Genomic DNA, 18,409 nt, shown 5'->3' on the forward strand with positions numbered 1-18,409 from the left:
GAATTGAGGGGATCGTTTATTAGTTTTGGAGGATATAAGGGAATGAATTGGCGGAATGTACAATGATGTTGAAATGACTCTCAGGAGTAGTTTGTATCCTTTGAAAGTGTTTGAATAGTGAAATGTGCATTACTTGCTTAATTGTACTATTTCAAGTGTTTGTTAAATGTTACTTCCTTGGTAAACCTCACTAAACTTTAACTCAACCGTTTAGTTTGTTTTCCTTATAGGAATTGGTGGTCAGGGTTTGAACGGGGGATCTTAGCAAGTTAGCGTAAAGACTTTTGTGTATGTGCACCCCTTTAATATCCTATTAAGGGTTGAAGCTTTTGTATTAAACTAGGTATTGTGAAAGACTTGAACGGTTGGGTTTTGTCTTATCAGATGTTATCTTTGAAGTTAATGTAAATATTTGTGAGAGTTATCTAACTGGTATCTCTGAAGTTAATGTGACATTAGTGAATCCTGAAGAGAGTTAGGCAGGCAATCCGCTAACTTTTAGGATACGCCCTAGAAGAAGGTGAGTCATCACACTCCTTGAAATTCGTCGAAGTCATCCCATGCCTCTAACATTTTATTTCTTTTAGGCATATGAAATTGACCATCTCCTTCACTTACCATTCCTTTTGAGCATTATTGTCCCGGGTTGTCGCTTGTCCTCTATTGGTATTCAAAGTACCACTTTCATTTCCAGGAGCAATAGCTTCATTTCCCTTTTTTTTTTAGTAAAATAAATTGCTATTATTCATCAAAATAATTATTCATTCCATAATAACTCAGAATCATCACGCAAAGATCACACAATTCCAAGGCTTCTTATAATTCAATAGGCTATGCAATAGCAATTAACGTAGGGTGAATCACTAGAAGGCTTTTTGCAAACGCCTCCATCAGCGTATTTTTCTTACTTACAAATTGCAATACACTCTGGAATTGTTGTGCATCGACCCTGGTATATCAGCCATGTCTCATTTGTTACATTGGACATGGCAATTGCTGGACTAGAAAGCAAACCATAGCAAAGCAATCCCATGAGAATGGATGCTCTAAAGATGATACCCATAGTCATTCTTGCAGTTGTTTGGTACGTGAATGCCAGGCAATAGAGCCCAAGAGGAGAAGAATTGCCTATTGACATTGTAATAGCTTCATTTCCTCCTTCATTACTCGCAGAGACAAATACTGGACTTTCCAAGATCAATGGAGTGGCAGTAGATGCACGTGGCTATAGCATTGAGGGAACCTTGGAGGGGGAGGCTAATCAACATGCCTTTAAATTAAAAAAATATGTTATATTACTGAATAATTGTAGACCTAAAAATCACATACCAAAGTTGTTTGTTAACACTATTGACCCTTGCTAATTCTTATGAGTTATGACAAACCACTACTATGCTTAGCAAAGAAACAAACTCGTAATAAACAACAAGGTAAACCTGACTTTACTAACTATGAATTGAAGACGAAATGGAAACCTTTACTAACTAAGGCTTGACTTTAACAAATACTCCCAAATTAAAGTGTGACTTTATCGCTTTAACAAAGATGCACAAATTAAATCTAAGAGCTGCAAAGTTTGGATATATACATAATGAAAAAATGAATAGCCCAAAATGACATGAATTCCACCTTTCATCAAAATTCTAGTATTTGGTATTGAATATTGATTAGCAATAGCTAGTGTTAATCTCAAATTCATTCGAGTTGTAAATCTCTCCAAAAAACGAAGAAAACAGGTGCCCAACATTACCAACTAAAACTACATTGTTGCTTTTTAAGGACAACAAGCAAAGATTCTTAAGCATTGTGACATGTCAGATTGTTTTGGACAGTGATTATATATACTCAAGAACAATGACAATAGCCCAGCAATGTAAGCTTTTACACAACCATGACTCAAATTCTCAAAAGCTGTCACTGTTTAAATTTCTTTTTCTTCGTCTTCCAAACAAGAAAGCAAGAAGGCAGCGTGAATTATGTGATATTCTCAAGGAAAAAAAAAGTAGCAAGGCAGTTTCATTCATTCACTTGCCCACTCCAGCGGCGTTGCCTCTATTGCGCCAATGTAGGAGTCCAGTGTCCAACAAATTGAGCTATCCTCCTACATTTTCCTAAATTTTTATTACTTCCCCAATCACAAGACAGCAACCCAGCTCTCATCTGTGCTCTGAAATACCTTCACAATTGCAAATCCTAATTTTGGTGTTAGGGTTTTAGGTTTAACAAATTCTCCCTAAATTAGCAAAAATGGATTTGTAATTAACATGTTTCATACACAAGTACAATAGAATTACCTCAAATAATAGCAATGCAACTGATGAAACTTTACATTATCATCTGCAACCTCCACTGCTTCACCTCACTAATTTCGGCTCCTCCTAATATTCATCCCCTTCAGATTGAAGTCAATGCCATTTACCGTTACCGTCTAATGAAGCTTAAGCTCATGGTCGTGGAAGATATCAATCGAGTTAGGGTGGAGCTCTAGTAGGTGATGAGCTTCATCCAATCTCCATGTTGAAGAGGGACTACGGGAGGAAGAAGTTTCTTCAAGACTTCTTATTTTGTGACATTTCTTTTCTTTGGTCCCCAGGGGCGGAGCCAGAAAAAAATCTTAGTGGGGGCACAAATAATACTAAAATTTTTTATCTACTCTTTTTTTAATTTTTTGAGCAAAAAATAAATAAATTCACTAACAAGTACAATTGATATGTATATTCCATGAAAAACGTAAAAAGACAAACTCAAAATTATTAATGTAATAATAATTTTATTTAAAAATTTCTTTTATTGTCATTTTTTGCACCTTCATTATCCTTGGCTTCTTCTTTATTAGATGGCTCTTTTTCCATTGATTTCCTCTTGAAATATCTCTCCATAGCTAAAGAAATTAAAATCAATATATAAGATACTAATCCAATTAAAATATTAAATGTACAATAAAATCTAATAATCTATCCAAGAACTATTTTACAAGTTAAAGTTATTTATTAAATCATTAATCACAACATATCATTACTATATCAAATCACAACTTATTCATTCATTACTATATCAAATCATTAATCAGAATATATGAACATAATCAAGTTAATTAGACAAAAGGATCCATATAAGAATAATTTAAAAGTTAAAATATATGTCAAATGGCCCTCTATTCATCATTACATTAACTCCAAATAAGAAACTAATCAAGGAAAATAAAAAATAAATTATAAATTATAAATCTATAAAATCACCATTTCACAAGTTAAAATATTTATCAAATATCAAATAACCCATTTATTAGTTATTACATTAACTAATCAATTTTCAAATTTCTCTAAAACAGTAATAATCTCATGCTCTAGAAATATATTTGCAAACAAATTTAAAATAATAATAATAATAAGTAATTGTTTAGAACCTGATTTTAATGGTCTCCCAAAATTGGTGAAAAGAGTTGCAAATCAGTGGCACTGTGGCAGACTCAGGTCCCTTTACTTCCTTTGTGCCCCATATCACGTTATTTAATTGGAAAGAAGTCAGCTTCAAGGACTGGTTTCTTGCGGTTGAACTGAAGAAAGCAGGTCTTGGTTTTCAAAAAGCCTACTCCTTTAATGGAACACTGTTTGAAGTAGTCAACAACACCATTTTCATGACAGGAAAACCAGGATCGGACTATTTGATGGGAGAGACCATTTTCAGTGGGGACAACCAAGAGGCAAAAGAGGAAAAGAAAATTGGGGAATGGGGACAAAGGAAGTAAATGATTAATGTTGATTGGATGAAGTAATAAAAAGAAAGAGTAGTTAGTTGGGTGTGGAAGAAGAGGAGTCGTGGGTTATGAAGTGAAATGGGGACCACAGGAGTAAAGGAAACTTGGAGAGTGGGGACCAAAAGTAATGACTGATATAATTGATATCTGGTCCTTAGAGGAGGAAAGTGAATGATATAAATTTTGTGACCCATTCTTTCATATTTTTTTAAAAAAATTCTGGGGGCACCATTAAAATTGTATCAAAATTATAGGAGTATTATAGGAATTTAAGGAGGGCAGTGGGGGCCCGTGCCCCCAGTGCCCCCACTGTAAATCCGCCCCTGTATTAAACTGCTACACTGCTGAACCTGTTGGCTTCATCCGAGAAAGAAAACATAAGAAATCTTGGCTATTTCTTGCAAATCATAGCTTCTAAACTAGTGTATTAAGTTGTAAAATATCATAAGTCCCTTAACCTCAGCAAGTAAGACCGAAATAACCTGAACCCAATGTGAGTAAAGCAGAGCTCTTGAACCCGACTGATTGCAGGTTGATGTCCGAGAGAATGAAGCAGAATGTGCTTCTGACCGTCCACTTTTGACCTTGAAAATGCAAGAACTAGATATTGATGTCTTTATAGGAAATGTAGGTCTATGTCTTAGCTTCGAAACGCTATAACATTTGCCTCAATTCGATGAGTGTAGCTTCACTTGTGATCAAAACCTCAGAGGATGGCAAAGCTGCCCTTCTCGTTGCCTTTCTCTTGTTTCCCGAATGCAACTTGCTTTGATGCTGGCATTGAGCAAACCAAATTTTGAACAGCAATTCTGCTAATTCCAACTTTGTAAGCTTACATAAATGATAGTTACGGTTGCTCTGAGATTTAATGACTATATCTAGTTCTACGAGTAGAGTTAAACTAAGGTAAATGAGAGGAAAACTCGTATTATATACATAAATTGCCTTTTAATCACTTAATCTTGTCTTCATGAATATTTTAAAGATTATAAAATTTGAGGGGTTGGTGTAATGGAATTAAATTTGATTTCCAAATAACCTAAAGTTTAACTAGTTAAAAGGAACCAATGGAATATTCGCAAGCCTTAATCTTAGAATCTTCAGTGGAAAATGATTTAATCCTAAAATAAATATTTTATAAATTATTAACTTGAAAAATATGTATATTTCTTGATTAAAACAATAAAGTCAATAAGTTTCAAAATAAAATGATAAATGAATATTAAACATGTTATATTTTGTATTTTAAAGTCAAACTTGATTTTAATAGTTCAAATGGTAAGGTAAGAACAATAAGTGAACATCTACAAATTATGTATTTACTTTAAAATTATTAACTTGCTTCAGGAAGTAGCTGTGAGCCAGGAAGCCACCCTGAAGCCTGAGAGTAGTTATTTGAATATTTAGTGAGTGTTGCCGAACTATATGCTTAACTGTTTATGTTCTTAAATGAAATTATGTGATAAATGTATGTACTATGGATATTGCTAGTGAATCCTTGTAATGTGTAAATCAATTGTCCATCGCCTTCTAAGTCGGGGATGTACTATATCGCACACGGCTTAGTTGAACTTGAAGGTTGATAATTGATCAAATGATATTATATATGTGCATGAATGTAAGCCGCATTAGGTGAACTGGGCCCAAAATCCTTTGTTCAACGGGCTATTCGAGCCAGCAAAAGGCTTTGTCGGATAGAACGGAAGCTCTGGATAAATGTTTCGGTATACTCGAGTATTACCTAGAAGTTGGTGGATTATCGAACTGATCACTGAATTGAGGGGATCGTTTATTAGTTTTGGAGGATATAAGGGAATGAATTGGCGGAATGTACAATGATGTTGAAATGACTCTCAGGAGTAGTTTGTATCCTTTGAAAGTGTTTGAATAGTGAAATGTGCATTACTTGCTTAATTGTACTATTTCAAGTGTTTGTTAAATGTTACTTCCTTGGTAAACCTCACTAAACTTTAACTCAACCGTTTAGTTTGTTTTCCTTATAGGAATTGGTGGTCAGGGTTTGAACGGGGGATCTTAGCAAGTTAGCGTAAAGACTTTTGTGTATGTGCACCCCTTTAATATCCTATTAAGGGTTGAAGCTTTTGTATTAAACTAGGTATTGTGAAAGACTTGAACGGTTGGGTTTTGTCTTATCAGATGTTATCTTTGAAGTTAATGTAAATATTTGTGAGAGTTATCTAACTGGTATCTCTGAAGTTAATGTGACATTAGTGAATCCTGAAGAGAGTTAGGCAGGCAATCCGCTAACTTTTAGGATACGCCCTAGAAGAAGGTGAGTCATCACACTCCTTGAAATTCGTCGAAGTCATCCCATGCCTCTAACATTTTATTTCTTTTAGGCATATGAAATTGACCATCTCCTTCACTTACCATTCCTTTTGAGCATTATTGTCCCGGGTTGTCGCTTGTCCTCTATTGGTATTCAAAGTACCACTTTCATTTCCAGGAGCAATAGCTTCATTTCCCTTTTTTTTTTAGTAAAATAAATTGCTATTATTCATCAAAATAATTATTCATTCCATAATAACTCAGAATCATCACGCAAAGATCACACAATTCCAAGGCTTCTTATAATTCAATAGGCTATGCAATAGCAATTAACGTAGGGTGAATCACTAGAAGGCTTTTTGCAAACGCCTCCATCAGCGTATTTTTCTTACTTACAAATTGCAATACACTCTGGAATTGTTGTGCATCGACCCTGGTATATCAGCCATGTCTCATTTGTTACATTGGACATGGCAATTGCTGGACTAGAAAGCAAACCATAGCAAAGCAATCCCATGAGAATGGATGCTCTAAAGATGATACCCATAGTCATTCTTGCAGTTGTTTGGTACGTGAATGCCAGGCAATAGAGCCCAAGAGGAGAAGAATTGCCTATTGACATTGTAATAGCTTCATTTCCTCCTTCATTACTCGCAGAGACAAATACTGGACTTTCCAAGATCAATGGAGTGGCAGTAGATGCACGTGGCTATAGCATTGAGGGAACCTTGGAGGGGGAGGCTAATCAACATGCCTTTAAATTAAAAAAATATGTTATATTACTGAATAATTGTAGACCTAAAAATCACATACCAAAGTTGTTTGTTAACACTATTGACCCTTGCTAATTCTTATGAGTTATGACAAACCACTACTATGCTTAGCAAAGAAACAAACTCGTAATAAACAACAAGGTAAACCTGACTTTACTAACTATGAATTGAAGACGAAATGGAAACCTTTACTAACTAAGGCTTGACTTTAACAAATACTCCCAAATTAAAGTGTGACTTTATCGCTTTAACAAAGATGCACAAATTAAATCTAAGAGCTGCAAAGTTTGGATATATACATAATGAAAAAATGAATAGCCCAAAATGACATGAATTCCACCTTTCATCAAAATTCTAGTATTTGGTATTGAATATTGATTAGCAATAGCTAGTGTTAATCTCAAATTCATTCGAGTTGTAAATCTCTCCAAAAAACGAAGAAAACAGGTGCCCAACATTACCAACTAAAACTACATTGTTGCTTTTTAAGGACAACAAGCAAAGATTCTTAAGCATTGTGACATGTCAGATTGTTTTGGACAGTGATTATATATACTCAAGAACAATGACAATAGCCCAGCAATGTAAGCTTTTACACAACCATGACTCAAATTCTCAAAAGCTGTCACTGTTTAAATTTCTTTTTCTTCGTCTTCCAAACAAGAAAGCAAGAAGGCAGCGTGAATTATGTGATATTCTCAAGGAAAAAAAAAGTAGCAAGGCAGTTTCATTCATTCACTTGCCCACTCCAGCGGCGTTGCCTCTATTGCGCCAATGTAGGAGTCCAGTGTCCAACAAATTGAGCTATCCTCCTACATTTTCCTAAATTTTTATTACTTCCCCAATCACAAGACAGCAACCCAGCTCTCATCTGTGCTCTGAAATACCTTCACAATTGCAAATCCTAATTTTGGTGTTAGGGTTTTAGGTTTAACAAATTCTCCCTAAATTAGCAAAAATGGATTTGTAATTAACATGTTTCATACACAAGTACAATAGAATTACCTCAAATAATAGCAATGCAACTGATGAAACTTTACATTATCATCTGCAACCTCCACTGCTTCACCTCACTAATTTCGGCTCCTCCTAATATTCATCCCCTTCAGATTGAAGTCAATGCCATTTACCGTTACCGTCTAATGAAGCTTAAGCTCATGGTCGTGGAAGATATCAATCGAGTTAGGGTGGAGCTCTAGTAGGTGATGAGCTTCATCCAATCTCCATGTTGAAGAGGGACTACGGGAGGAAGAAGTTTCTTCAAGACTTCTTATTTTGTGACATTTCTTTTCTTTGGTCCCCAGGGGCGGAGCCAGAAAAAAATCTTAGTGGGGGCACAAATAATACTAAAATTTTTTATCTACTCTTTTTTTAATTTTTTGAGCAAAAAATAAATAAATTCACTAACAAGTACAATTGATATGTATATTCCATGAAAAACGTAAAAAGACAAACTCAAAATTATTAATGTAATAATAATTTTATTTAAAAATTTCTTTTATTGTCATTTTTTGCACCTTCATTATCCTTGGCTTCTTCTTTATTAGATGGCTCTTTTTCCATTGATTTCCTCTTGAAATATCTCTCCATAGCTAAAGAAATTAAAATCAATATATAAGATACTAATCCAATTAAAATATTAAATGTACAATAAAATCTAATAATCTATCCAAGAACTATTTTACAAGTTAAAGTTATTTATTAAATCATTAATCACAACATATCATTACTATATCAAATCACAACTTATTCATTCATTACTATATCAAATCATTAATCAGAATATATGAACATAATCAAGTTAATTAGACAAAAGGATCCATATAAGAATAATTTAAAAGTTAAAATATATGTCAAATGGCCCTCTATTCATCATTACATTAACTCCAAATAAGAAACTAATCAAGGAAAATAAAAAATAAATTATAAATTATAAATCTATAAAATCACCATTTCACAAGTTAAAATATTTATCAAATATCAAATAACCCATTTATTAGTTATTACATTAACTAATCAATTTTCAAATTTCTCTAAAACAGTAATAATCTCATGCTCTAGAAATATATTTGCAAACAAATTTAAAATAATAATAATAATAAGTAATTGTTTAGAACCTGATTTTAATGGTCTCCCAAAATTGGTGAAAAGAGTTGCAAATCAGTGGCACTGTGGCAGACTCAGGTCCCTTTACTTCCTTTGTGCCCCATATCACGTTATTTAATTGGAAAGAAGTCAGCTTCAAGGACTGGTTTCTTGCGGTTGAACTGAAGAAAGCAGGTCTTGGTTTTCAAAAAGCCTACTCCTTTAATGGAACACTGTTTGAAGTAGTCAACAACACCATTTTCATGACAGGAAAACCAGGATCGGACTATTTGATGGGAGAGACCATTTTCAGTGGGGACAACCAAGAGGCAAAAGAGGAAAAGAAAATTGGGGAATGGGGACAAAGGAAGTAAATGATTAATGTTGATTGGATGAAGTAATAAAAAGAAAGAGTAGTTAGTTGGGTGTGGAAGAAGAGGAGTCGTGGGTTATGAAGTGAAATGGGGACCACAGGAGTAAAGGAAACTTGGAGAGTGGGGACCAAAAGTAATGACTGATATAATTGATATCTGGTCCTTAGAGGAGGAAAGTGAATGATATAAATTTTGTGACCCATTCTTTCATATTTTTTTAAAAAAATTCTGGGGGCACCATTAAAATTGTATCAAAATTATAGGAGTATTATAGGAATTTAAGGAGGGCAGTGGGGGCCCGTGCCCCCAGTGCCCCCACTGTAAATCCGCCCCTGTATTAAACTGCTACACTGCTGAACCTGTTGGCTTCATCCGAGAAAGAAAACATAAGAAATCTTGGCTATTTCTTGCAAATCATAGCTTCTAAACTAGTGTATTAAGTTGTAAAATATCATAAGTCCCTTAACCTCAGCAAGTAAGACCGAAATAACCTGAACCCAATGTGAGTAAAGCAGAGCTCTTGAACCCGACTGATTGCAGGTTGATGTCCGAGAGAATGAAGCAGAATGTGCTTCTGACCGTCCACTTTTGACCTTGAAAATGCAAGAACTAGATATTGATGTCTTTATAGGAAATGTAGGTCTATGTCTTAGCTTCGAAACGCTATAACATTTGCCTCAATTCGATGAGTGTAGCTTCACTTGTGATCAAAACCTCAGAGGATGGCAAAGCTGCCCTTCTCGTTGCCTTTCTCTTGTTTCCCGAATGCAACTTGCTTTGATGCTGGCATTGAGCAAACCAAATTTTGAACAGCAATTCTGCTAATTCCAACTTTGTAAGCTTACATAAATGATAGTTACGGTTGCTCTGAGATTTAATGACTATATCTAGTTCTACGAGTAGAGTTAAACTAAGGTAAATGAGAGGAAAACTCGTATTATATACATAAATTGCCTTTTAATTACTTAATCTTGTCTTCATGAATATTTTAAAGATTATAAAATTTGAGGGGTTGGTGTAATGGAATTAAATTTGATTTCCAAATAACCTAAAGTTTAACTAGTTAAAAGGAACCAATGGAATATTCGCAAGCCTTAATCTTAGAATCTTCAGTGGAAAATGATTTAATCCTAAAATAAATATTTTATAAATTATTAACTTGAAAAATATGTATATTTCTTGATTAAAACAATAAAGTCAATAAGTTTCAAAATAAAATGATAAATGAATATTAAACATGTTATATTTTGTATTTTAAAGTCAAACTTGATTTTAATAGTTCAAATGGTAAGGTAAGAACAATAAGTGAACATCTACAAATTATGTATTTACTTTAAAATTATTAACTTGCTTCAGGAAGTAGCTGTGAGCCAGGAAGCCACCCTGAAGCCTGAGAGTAGTTATTTGAATATTTAGTGAGTGTTGCCGAACTATATGCTTAACTGTTTATGTTCTTAAATGAAATTATGTGATAAATGTATGTACTATGGATATTGCTAGTGAATCCTTGTAATGTGTAAATCAATTGTCCATCGCCTTCTAAGTCGGGGATGTACTATATCGCACACGGCTTAGTTGAACTTGAAGGTTGATAATTGATCAAATGATATTATATATGTGCATGAATGTAAGCCGCATTAGGTGAACTGGGCCCAAAATCCTTTGTTCAACGGGCTATTCGAGCCAGCAAAAGGCTTTGTCGGATAGAACGGAAGCTCTGGATAAATGTTTCGGTATACTCGAGTATTACCTAGAAGTTGGTGGATTATCGAACTGATCACTGAATTGAGGGGATCGTTTATTAGTTTTGGAGGATATAAGGGAATGAATTGGCGGAATGTACAATGATGTTGAAATGACTCTCAGGAGTAGTTTGTATCCTTTGAAAGTGTTTGAATAGTGAAATGTGCATTACTTGCTTAATTGTACTATTTCAAGTGTTTGTTAAATGTTACTTCCTTGGTAAACCTCACTAAACTTTAACTCAACCGTTTAGTTTGTTTTCCTTATAGGAATTGGTGGTCAGGGTTTGAACGGGGGATCTTAGCAAGTTAGCGTAAAGACTTTTGTGTATGTGCACCCCTTTAATATCCTATTAAGGGTTGAAGCTTTTGTATTAAACTAGGTATTGTGAAAGACTTGAACGGTTGGGTTTTGTCTTATCAGATGTTATCTTTGAAGTTAATGTAAATATTTGTGAGAGTTATCTAACTGGTATCTCTGAAGTTAATGTGACATTAGTGAATCCTGAAGAGAGTTAGGCAGGCAATCCGCTAACTTTTAGGATACGCCCTAGAAGAAGGTGAGTCATCACACTCCTTGAAATTCGTCGAAGTCATCCCATGCCTCTAACATTTTATTTCTTTTAGGCATATGAAATTGACCATCTCCTTCACTTACCATTCCTTTTGAGCATTATTGTCCCGGGTTGTCGCTTGTCCTCTATTGGTATTCAAAGTACCACTTTCATTTCCAGGAGCAATAGCTTCATTTCCCTTTTTTTTTTAGTAAAATAAATTGCTATTATTCATCAAAATAATTATTCATTCCATAATAACTCAGAATCATCACGCAAAGATCACACAATTCCAAGGCTTCTTATAATTCAATAGGCTATGCAATAGCAATTAACGTAGGGTGAATCACTAGAAGGCTTTTTGCAAACGCCTCCATCAGCGTATTTTTCTTACTTACAAATTGCAATACACTCTGGAATTGTTGTGCATCGACCCTGGTATATCAGCCATGTCTCATTTGTTACATTGGACATGGCAATTGCTGGACTAGAAAGCAAACCATAGCAAAGCAATCCCATGAGAATGGATGCTCTAAAGATGATACCCATAGTCATTCTTGCAGTTGTTTGGTACGTGAATGCCAGGCAATAGAGCCCAAGAGGAGAAGAATTGCCTATTGACATTGTAATAGCTTCATTTCCTCCTTCATTACTCGCAGAGACAAATACTGGACTTTCCAAGATCAATGGAGTGGCAGTAGATGCACGTGGCTATAGCATTGAGGGAACCTTGGAGGGGGAGGCTAATCAACATGCCTTTAAATTAAAAAAATATGTTATATTACTGAATAATTGTAGACCTAAAAATCACATACCAAAGTTGTTTGTTAACACTATTGACCCTTGCTAATTCTTATGAGTTATGACAAACCACTACTATGCTTAGCAAAGAAACAAACTCGTAATAAACAACAAGGTAAACCTGACTTTACTAACTATGAATTGAAGACGAAATGGAAACCTTTACTAACTAAGGCTTGACTTTAACAAATACTCCCAAATTAAAGTGTGACTTTATCGCTTTAACAAAGATGCACAAATTAAATCTAAGAGCTGCAAAGTTTGGATATATACATAATGAAAAAATGAATAGCCCAAAATGACATGAATTCCACCTTTCATCAAAATTCTAGTATTTGGTATTGAATATTGATTAGCAATAGCTAGTGTTAATCTCAAATTCATTCGAGTTGTAAATCTCTCCAAAAAACGAAGAAAACAGGTGCCCAACATTACCAACTAAAACTACATTGTTGCTTTTTAAGGACAACAAGCAAAGATTCTTAAGCATTGTGACATGTCAGATTGTTTTGGACAGTGATTATATATACTCAAGAACAATGACAATAGCCCAGCAATGTAAGCTTTTACACAACCATGACTCAAATTCTCAAAAGCTGTCACTGTTTAAATTTCTTTTTCTTCGTCTTCCAAACAAGAAAGCAAGAAGGCAGCGTGAATTATGTGATATTCTCAAGGAAAAAAAAAGTAGCAAGGCAGTTTCATTCATTCACTTGCCCACTCCAGCGGCGTTGCCTCTATTGCGCCAATGTAGGAGTCCAGTGTCCAACAAATTGAGCTATCCTCCTACATTTTCCTAAATTTTTATTACTTCCCCAATCACAAGACAGCAACCCAGCTCTCATCTGTGCTCTGAAATACCTTCACAATTGCAAATCCTAATTTTGGTGTTAGGGTTTTAGGTTTAACAAATTCTCCCTAAATTAGCAAAAATGGATTTGTAATTAACATGTTTCATACACAAGTACAATAGAATTACCTCAAATAATAGCAATGCAACTGATGAAACTTTACATTATCATCTGCAACCTCCACTGCTTCACCTCACTAATTTCGGCTCCTCCTAATATTCATCCCCTTCAGATTGAAGTCAATGCCATTTACCGTTACCGTCTAATGAAGCTTAAGCTCATGGTCGTGGAAGATATCAATCGAGTTAGGGTGGAGCTCTAGTAGGTGATGAGCTTCATCCAATCTCCATGTTGAAGAGGGACTACGGGAGGAAGAAGTTTCTTCAAGACTTCTTATTTTGTGACATTTCTTTTCTTTGGTCCCCAGGGGCGGAGCCAGAAAAAAATCTTAGTGGGGGCACAAATAATACTAAAATTTTTTATCTACTCTTTTTTTAATTTTTTGAGCAAAAAATAAATAAATTCACTAACAAGTACAATTGATATGTATATTCCATGAAAAACGTAAAAAGACAAACTCAAAATTATTAATGTAATAATAATTTTATTTAAAAATTTCTTTTATTGTCATTTTTTGCACCTTCATTATCCTTGGCTTCTTCTTTATTAGATGGCTCTTTTTCCATTGATTTCCTCTTGAAATATCTCTCCATAGCTAAAGAAATTAAAATCAATATATAAGATACTAATCCAATTAAAATATTAAATGTACAATAAAATCTAATAATCTATCCAAGAACTATTTTACAAGTTAAAGTTATTTATTAAATCATTAATCACAACATATCATTACTATATCAAATCACAACTTATTCATTCATTACTATATCAAATCATTAATCAGAATATATGAACATAATCAAGTTAATTAGACAAAAGGATCCATATAAGAATAATTTAAAAGTTAAAATATATGTCAAATGGCCCTCTATTCATCATTACATTAACTCCAAATAAGAAACTAATCAAGGAAAATAAAAAATAAATTATAAATTATAAATCTATAAAATCACCATTTCACAAGTTAAAATATTTATCAAATATCAAATAACCCATTTATTAGTTATTACATTAACTAATCAATTTTCAAATTTCTCTAAAACAGTAATAATCTCATGCTCTAGAAATATATTTGCAAACAAATTTAAAATAATAATAATAAGAAGTAATTGTTTAGAACCTGATTTTAATGGTCTCCCAAAATTGGTGAAAAGAGTTGCAAATCAGTGGCACTGTGGCAGACTCAGGTCCCTTTACTTCCTTTGTGCCCCATATCACGTTATTTAATTGGAAAGAAGTCAGCTTCAAGGACTGGTTTCTTGCGGTTGAACTGAAGAAAGCAGGTCTTGGTTTTCAAAAAGCCTACTCCTTTAATGGAACACTGTTTGAAGTAGTCAACAACACCATTTTCATGACAGGAAAACCAGGATCGGACTATTTGATGGGAGAGACCATTTTCAGTGGGGACAACCAAGAGGCAAAAGAGGAAAAGAAAATTGGGGAATGGGGACAAAGGAAGTAAATGATTAATGTTGATTGGATGAAGTAATAAAAAGAAAGAGTAGTTAGTTGGGTGTGGAAGAAGAGGAGTCGTGGGTTATGAAGTGAAATGGGGACCACAGGAGTAAAGGAAACTTGGAGAGTGGGGACCAAAAGTAATGACTGATATAATTGATATCTGGTCCTTAGAGGAGGAAAGTGAATGATATAAATTTTGTGACCCATTCTTTCATATTTTTTTAAAAAAATTCTGGGGGCACCATTAAAATTGTATCAAAATTATAGGAGTATTATAGGAATTTAAGGAGGGCAGTGGGGGCCCGTGCCCCCAGTGCCCCCACTGTAAATCCGCCCCTGTATTAAACTGCTACACTGCTGAACCTGTTGGCTTCATCCGAGAAAGAAAACATAAGAAATCTTGGCTATTTCTTGCAAATCATAGCTTCTAAACTAGTGTATTAAGTTGTAAAATATCATAAGTCCCTTAACCTCAGCAAGTAAGACCGAAATAACCTGAACCCAATGTGAGTAAAGCAGAGCTCTTGAACCCGACTGATTGCAGGTTGATGTCCGAGAGAATGAAGCAGAATGTGCTTCTGACCGTCCACTTTTGACCTTGAAAATGCAAGAACTAGATATTGATGTCTTTATAGGAAATGTAGGTCTATGTCTTAGCTTCGAAACGCTATAACATTTGCCTCAATTCGATGAGTGTAGCTTCACTTGTGATCAAAACCTCAGAGGATGGCAAAGCTGCCCTTCTCGTTGCCTTTCTCTTGTTTCCCGAATGCAACTTGCTTTGATGCTGGCATTGAGCAAACCAAATTTTGAACAGCAATTCTGCTAATTCCAACTTTGTAAGCTTACATAAATGATAGTTACGGTTGCTCTGAGATTTAATGACTATATCTAGTTCTACGAGTAGAGTTAAACTAAGGTAAATGAGAGGAAAACTCGTATTATATACATAAATTGCCTTTTAATCACTTAATCTTGTCTTCATGAATATTTTAAAGATTATAAAATTTGAGGGGTTGGTGTAATGGAATTAAATTTGATTTCCAAATAACCTAAAGTTTAACTAGTTAAAAGGAACCAATGGAATATTCGCAAGCCTTAATCTTAGAATCTTCAGTGGAAAATGATTTAATCCTAAAATAAATATTTTATAAATTATTAACTTGAAAATTATGTATATTTCTTGATTAAAACAATAAAGTCAATAAGTTTCAAAATAAAATGATAAATGAATATTAAACATGTTATATTTTGTATTTTAAAGTCAAACTTGATTTTAATAGTTCAAATGGTAAGGTAAGAACAATAAGTGAACATCTACAAATTATGTATTTACTTTAAAATTATTAACTTGCTTCAGGAAGTAGCTGTGAGCCAGGAAGCCACCCTGAAGCCTGAGAGTAGTTATTTGAATATTTAGTGAGTGTTGCCGAACTATATGCTTAACTGTTTATGTTCTTAAATGAAATTATGTGATAAATGTATGTACTATGGATATTGCTAGTGAATCCTTGTAATGTGTAAATCAATTGTCCATCGCCTTCTAAGTCGGGGATGTACTATATCGCACACGGCTTAGTTGAACTTGAAGGTTGATAATTGATCAAATGATATTATATATGTGCATGAATGTAAGCCGCATTAGGTGAACTGGGCCCAAAATCCTTTGTTCAACGGGCTATTCGAGCCAGCAAAAGGCTTTGTCGGATAGAACGGAAGCTCTGGATAAATGTTTCGGTATACTCGAGTATTACCTAGAAGTTGGTGGATTATCGAACTGATCACTGAATTGAGGGGATCGTTTATTAGTTTTGGAGGATATAAGGGAATGAATTGGCGGAATGTACAATGATGTTGAAATGACTCTCAGGAGTAGTTTGTATCCTTTGAAAGTGTTTGAATAGTGAAATGTGCATTACTTGCTTAATTGTACTATTTCAAGTGTTTGTTAAATGTTACTTCCTTGGTAAACCTCACTAAACTTTAACTCAACCGTTTAGTTTGTTTTCCTTATAGGAATTGGTGGTCAGGGTTTGAACGGGGGATCTTAGCAAGTTAGCGTAAAGACTTTTGTGTATGTGCACCCCTTTAATATCCTATTAAGGGTTGAAGCTTTTGTATTAAACTAGGTATTGTGAAAGACTTGAACGGTTGGGTTTTGTCTTATCAGATGTTATCTTTGAAGTTAATGTAAATATTTGTGAGAGTTATCTAACTGGTATCTCTGAAGTTAATGTGACATTAGTGAATCCTGAAGAGAGTTAGGCAGGCAATCCGCTAACTTTTAGGATACGCCCTAGAAGAAGGTGAGTCATCACACTCCTTGAAATTCGTCGAAGTCATCCCATGCCTCTAACATTTTATTTCTTTTAGGCATATGAAATTGACCATCTCCTTCACTTACCATTCCTTTTGAGCATTATTGTCCCGGGTTGTCGCTTGTCCTCTATTGGTATTCAAAGTACCACTTTCATTTCCAGGAGCAATAGCTTCATTTCCCTTTTTTTTTTAGTAAAATAAATTGCTATTATTCATCAAAATAATTATTCATTCCATAATAACTCAGAATCATCACGCAAAGATCACACAATTCCAAGGCTTCTTATAATTCAATAGGCTATGCAATAGCAATTAACGTAGGGTGAATCACTAGAAGGCTTTTTGCAAACGCCTCCATCAGCGTATTTTTCTTACTTACAAATTGCAATACACTCTGGAATTGTTGTGCATCGACCCTGGTATATCAGCCATGTCTCATTTGTTACATTGGACATGGCAATTGCTGGACTAGAAAGCAAACCATAGCAAAGCAATCCCATGAGAATGGATGCTCTAAAGATGATACCCATAGTCATTCTTGCAGTTGTTTGGTACGTGAATGCCAGGCAATAGAGCCCAAGAGGAGAAGAATTGCCTATTGACATTGTAATAGCTTCATTTCCTCCTTCATTACTCGCAGAGACAAATACTGGACTTTCCAAGATCAATGGAGTGGCAGTAGATGCACGTGGCTATAGCATTGAGGGAACCTTGGAGGGGGAGGCTAATCAACATGCCTTTAAATTAAAAAAATATGTTATATTACTGAATAATTGTAGACCTAAAAATCACATACCAAAGTTGTTTGTTAACACTATTGACCCTTGCTAATTCTTATGAGTTATGACAAACCACTACTATGCTTAGCAAAGAAACAAACTCGTAATAAACAACAAGGTAAACCTGACTTTACTAACTATGAATTGAAGACGAAATGGAAACCTTTACTAACTAAGGCTTGACTTTAACAAATACTCCCAAATTAAAGTGTGACTTTATCGCTTTAACAAAGATGCACAAATTAAATCTAAGAGCTGCAAAGTTTGGATATATACATAATGAAAAAATGAATAGCCCAAAATGACATGAATTCCACCTTTCATCAAAATTCTAGTATTTGGTATTGAATATTGATTAGCAATAGCTAGTGTTAATCTCAAATTCATTCGAGTTGTAAATCTCTCCAAAAAACGAAGAAAACAGGTGCCCAACATTACCAACTAAAACTACATTGTTGCTTTTTAAGGACAACAAGCAAAGATTCTTAAGCATTGTGACATGTCAGA

The 18,409-nt window shown here is 34.4% G+C and overlaps 3 long non-coding RNA genes across 9 annotated transcripts; all 3 read right to left on the reverse strand.

Moving 5' to 3' along the window:
• Window positions 1-1,819: 1,819 nt before the first annotated feature.
• Window positions 1,820-3,872, reverse strand: LOC140037700 (uncharacterized). 3 transcript variants are annotated; one of them, XR_011841704.1, is made up of 3 exons: window positions 3,407-3,872; window positions 2,295-2,881; window positions 1,820-2,193 (listed from the first exon to the last, which is right to left on the reverse strand). It is a non-coding gene; the product is annotated as an uncharacterized lncRNA (long non-coding RNA). The 3 variants fall into 3 exon arrangements; XR_011841705.1 differs by having other exon boundaries at window positions 2,295-2,580; window positions 3,407-3,843; XR_011841703.1 differs by lacking the exon at window positions 3,407-3,872 and having other exon boundaries at window positions 2,295-3,394.
• A 3,477-nt stretch (window positions 3,873-7,349) lies between these two features.
• LOC140037701 (uncharacterized) lies at window positions 7,350-9,402 on the reverse strand. 3 transcript variants are annotated; one of them, XR_011841707.1, is made up of 3 exons: window positions 8,937-9,402; window positions 7,825-8,411; window positions 7,350-7,723 (listed from the first exon to the last, which is right to left on the reverse strand). It is a non-coding gene; the product is annotated as an uncharacterized lncRNA (long non-coding RNA). The 3 variants fall into 3 exon arrangements; XR_011841708.1 differs by having other exon boundaries at window positions 7,825-8,110; window positions 8,937-9,373; XR_011841706.1 differs by lacking the exon at window positions 8,937-9,402 and having other exon boundaries at window positions 7,825-8,924.
• A 3,477-nt stretch (window positions 9,403-12,879) lies between these two features.
• Window positions 12,880-14,932, reverse strand: LOC113723671 (uncharacterized). 3 transcript variants are annotated; one of them, XR_011841709.1, is made up of 3 exons: window positions 14,467-14,932; window positions 13,355-13,941; window positions 12,880-13,253 (listed from the first exon to the last, which is right to left on the reverse strand). It is a non-coding gene; the product is annotated as an uncharacterized lncRNA (long non-coding RNA). The 3 variants fall into 3 exon arrangements; XR_011841710.1 differs by having other exon boundaries at window positions 13,355-13,640; window positions 14,467-14,903; XR_003457103.2 differs by lacking the exon at window positions 14,467-14,932 and having other exon boundaries at window positions 13,355-14,441.
• Window positions 14,933-18,409: the final 3,477 nt, after the last annotated feature.

The sequence above is a fragment of the Coffea arabica genome, chromosome 3c, assembly GCF_036785885.1.
Source record: "Coffea arabica cultivar ET-39 chromosome 3c, Coffea Arabica ET-39 HiFi, whole genome shotgun sequence".
NCBI classification, from domain to species: Eukaryota; Viridiplantae; Streptophyta; class Magnoliopsida; order Gentianales; family Rubiaceae; genus Coffea; species Coffea arabica.